The sequence below is a fragment of the Schistocerca serialis genome, chromosome 8 (genome assembly GCF_023864345.2).
Source record: "Schistocerca serialis cubense isolate TAMUIC-IGC-003099 chromosome 8, iqSchSeri2.2, whole genome shotgun sequence".
Classification (NCBI taxonomy): Eukaryota; Metazoa; Arthropoda; class Insecta; order Orthoptera; family Acrididae; genus Schistocerca; species Schistocerca serialis.
This window is the reverse complement of record NC_064645.1, coordinates 244,715,399-244,719,970: the sequence shown is the minus strand read 5'-3', so window position 1 is coordinate 244,719,970 and position 4,572 is coordinate 244,715,399. Positions and strand designations below refer to the sequence as shown.

At 41.6% G+C, this 4,572-nt stretch overlaps 1 pseudogene; it reads right to left on the bottom strand.

Moving 5' to 3' along the window:
- Positions 1 to 3,719: 3,719 nt before the first annotated feature.
- On the bottom strand, positions 3,720 to 3,837 carry LOC126417415 (5S ribosomal RNA; annotated as a pseudogene).
- Positions 3,838 to 4,572: the final 735 nt, after the last annotated feature.

The following is a 4,572-nucleotide window of genomic DNA, read 5'->3' as shown; positions in this document are numbered from 1 at the left end:
GAAATGGTCGTGCGGGAAAATCCCCACTTCTCCGCTACCTCACAGGTGCTGTGTCCCAGCGCTCTTGCGCCGGCTATAACACCACATTCGAACTCCCTTAAATCTCGATAACCTGCCTTTCTAGCAGCAGTAACCGATCTAACTACCGCGCCAGACACTTGTTGTCTTATATAGGCGTAGTCGCCAGCAGCGCCGTATCCGGCCTGTTTACATATCTCTGTAATTGAATACGCATACCAATACCAGTTTCTTTGGCGCTTCAGTGTACTGCTTTCTGTGCGAGATCTGATTTCCCTTATTTTATTATGATTATCGTTTCTCCTTACATAAGTCGGCGTCAACAAAATATTCCCGCATTCGGAGGAGAATGTTAGTGATCGAAGATCCCTCAGCAACGAGAAACGCCTTTGTCGTAATGATGTCTACCCCAAATCCTATATCAAGTCGGTGATAACCTCTTCCCTATTTCTCGATAATGCAAAATGTGGTGTCCTTCTTTGAACTTTCTCGATTTACTCCGTTAAGCCTACCTGGTAAGAATCCCACACTGCGCAGCAGTACTCCAAAAGAGGACGGACAAGCGTAGTGTAGGCAGCTTCTACAGTGGATCTGTTGCATCTTCTAAGTGTTCTGCCAGCAAAACGCAGTCTTTGGTTCGCCTTCTCCACAATATTTTCTGTGTGTTCTTTCCAATTTCAGTTGTTCGTAATTGTAATTCCTAGGTATTTAGTTGACTCTATGGCTTTTAGATTTGACTGATTTATCGTGTAGCCGATGTTTAACGGATTCCTTTTAGCAATCAATGTGGATGAGCTCATACTTTTCATTATTTAGGGTAAATTGCCAATTTTTGCACTTTTGTCATGTTTTGAAATTGGTTTTGATATTCTGCTGACTTTACTAGATAAACGACAGCATCATTTGCAAACAAGCCAAACGGATGCTCAGATTGTCTCCTAAATCTTTTATTCAGATAAAAAACAGCAGAGGGTCTGTAACACTACCTTGGGGAATGCCAGAAATCACTTCTTTTTTATTCGATTACTTTCCGGCAATTACTACGAACTGTAACCTTACTGACAGGAAATTATGAATCCAGTCACATAACTGAGACGATATTCCACAAGCTTACAATTTGATTGCAAGCCTTTTATGAAGCACGGTGTCAAAAACCTTCGGGAATCTAGAAATACGCAATCAATTTAAAATCCCTTGTCGACAGCACTCAACATTTTGTGTTTCATAAGAACGGTGTTTTCTAACTCCCAGTTGACTATGTGTCAATAGACCGTTCTCTTCGAGGTAATTCATAATGTTGGAACACAATGGGTTCCAAAATCCTGCTGTATATGGATGTTAATGATATGAGCCTGTAATTTTGTGTATTACTCCTATTGCCTTTCTTGAAGAGTGATGTGACCTGTGCCACTTTCCATTACTTAGGTACGGATATTTCGTCGAGTGAGCGATTGTACATGATTGTTAGGTGTGGAGGTATCGCGTGAGCGTACTCTGAAAGTAACATAATTGATATACGGTCTGGACCGGAAGACTTGTTCTTATTAAGTGATTTAAGTTGTCTAACTACTCCGAGGATAGCTACTTCTGAGTTATTCGTGTTAGCAAATTTGAACTTTATGGGAGTGAAATAGTTGGTGACTTTTTTTAATAAATCATTATTAAAGAACCACTACAGTATTTTTAAGGCTGCATCTATGAAAATTGGTGTTTGACTTTTCGGAAACAAATAAAAAATGCGTATTTCTATGTTTCTGGAAATTCTTCCCCTAGAGGGAGGGGGGGGGGGGTGAATTATTCGATGAAACATTTCATGAAAGTATTTCATTAAGAAACCATTTTTAAACTTAAATCTACGAACTTTTGAATTCAGCTTCTCGGCTGGAAATAACAAAATACGTGTTCCAGTGTTTTTGGAAATTCAGCCGCTAGGGAATGAAAGTTTTTTTAAAAAAAATAAATCATTATTCAAAAACTGCTAAAGCGTTTTTAAAGTTACATCTATGAAAATTGGTATTCGACTTCTGCTTTAGTCTGATGCCACCTCTAGTGCCTGTTTCCTCGTACAGCCCTTAGCGGCGTACAATGTGCTATGTCATGTATCATATTTTTTACTGACAAGTATCACTCTTATGTGATTCCCGATACCTGTAATTTTTGTATGATTTTGAATATGATTCTAAGAAGTTATTTTGTATGACGAGAGCATTTTGCACGTAAATTTTTTTCTAACAATCACTACAATTAATTGTTTTTGGTTTTTCCTGATGAAGACACCTATAGTCGGTGTCGAAATCAGTCAAGTTAAATCCTGCTGCAACCGGTTGGCTGGATTATAAAAATCATATTTCGTTACATTAATAAATTTTAAAGGTGAATCTATGAAAATTGGTATTTGCTTTCTCGGTTAGTTATAAAGATATGTGTTGGGAGATGAAAGTTCCTACGAAATATCACGGCAAGCTTATGTATATGTGTGTGTGCGTACGTAATTATTTAATATATAAAGGGGAAACGTTATTACGAAAAAGCTCGAGAGATTCTTACGCAATACTCTAATGAACATTCCGATAGACAGCGAACCATTGTCAGAAAACAGCAAAATTGTATTTATAGCTTATCGTCTTACATTTATACAGCTTGTGAATTTGCGATAGCAATAAACAAGTCTCAAGGTCAGAGAGAGTGGGAAGAAGAGATGGAAAGAGAGGTGGAAGAGAAGACAGACAGATAAAGGCGAGGGCAAGTGATAGAGAGGGGCAGAGAGGACAGCAGGAGATGGAGAGAGGGGGGGGGGGGAAGAAGACAGAGAGAGGGGGAAGAGGTTATGGACGGAGAGAGGGGGAAGAGGTTATGGACGGAGAGACGGGGCAGGAGGAGAAGTTGGACAAAGAAAGGAAGAAGATGGAAGTAAACAGAGGGAGACAGATTAGGACGTACATCCAATTCCCACACATATTAGAAATGTGTGATTCCTCTTTTCTTTCTTTTCCATCTTGTCCATTTAGCCAGGCTGAGCCGCAACAACACGTGGCCGGGAACAACCTTTTTGCAATATAACGGAAATAATTATCATTACTAATGAATGAAAGAGATTAAAAATCACATTGTCATTGAACGTGTGAAAGACTTAAAACGACTGAACTGCAGGCGTATACACAGAACTGAGGAACAGCTTGGAGCGGCGTGTCTGAACAGTCTGTTGCTCACAGCATTCCAAGTTGCCCGCACTCACTGCTCGCCGAGCTTCTGCCAGGCAATCGACTTTACTTAATATAAATGACTTCGAACTCATGATATTGGCACACCTCTGTGAGAATTTCTTAGCAGAACTGTTGGCATTACGTGTTGCAAATCACTTATACGTTTAAGTTACTATATCTTTTATCCTAATTTTTGTTACGCTCATCTGCAAGGAACCCGATGATGTTCTTTCGAATGAGATTGGTCACGACATAATAAATGAGTATCAATACAGCTGTGGTTGCTTCTGATTAATAAGCACTCCGTCTTCAGGCCAAGAGTGCCCCATCGGGACCATCCGACCGCCGTGTCATCTTGATGGGGGATGTGGATAGGAGGGGCGTGGGGTCAGCACACCACTCTCCCGGTCGTTATGATGGTATTCTTGACCAAAGCCGCTACTATTCGGTCGCGGAGCTCCTCAATTGGCATCACGAGACTGAGTGCATCCCGAAAAATTGCAACAGCGCATGGCGGCCCGGATGGTCACCCATCCAAGTGCCGACCACGCCCGGCAGCGCTTAACTTCGATGATCTCACGGGAACCGGTGTATCCACTGCGGCAAGGCCGTTGCCCCGTTTCTGATTAATATTAGGAAGAATTTTAGTTACGAAGGAATATGATGGGGTGAATACTTCATATGGGGTCGGACAGATGTGTTGGCTTACAACTGCCAGAATAGAGAGATGTCAAGAAATATCTCAGAGTCTAGGAGAGAGAAGTGATCAAAATTGTATGGGAAAATTATGTGCAAATGAAATCAGTGCTGGATGTGTTAAAGAAGGCATAACAGTAGAGCAGATTTCTCAGTGATATTGGTTACAATAGACGCAGAAACTCAAATTTAAGGGAGACGTTGAAGGAGCGAAGGCGTTGCAGATATCTGACGAGATGAGGGCACTTTAAAAGTAGGATGAGGTTCTCGGATATAGTAAGGAGTGCAGAGAGCCTGTTACGCTAGGATTTGGAGGGAGTGATAGAACGTGAGAGGAGAGATGGTCAGTGTAACGTCTGGGCACTGAGGACTGAGCAGATCATGATGTTTTATACACGGATGGTAGTCATGTGGTTTACTCCCTACATTTACCTAGTCAACAGATGTGGGTATTCTTTTAGAGATATTGGAACTTGGTGTTCGGCTATGAATGGTTCCACTTTGTGCCAGAGCAGACAAATGAACGCCCCTTTATGGATGGTGGTCCAGGATGGCTAAGGATTGGGAGCCTTGACTGAGTAAAGACTGTGGCTCTTTTCTGCCGTATTCTCAGAATACACGCTTGGCCACGGCAGCGAGGTTCGGGTGGATGAAG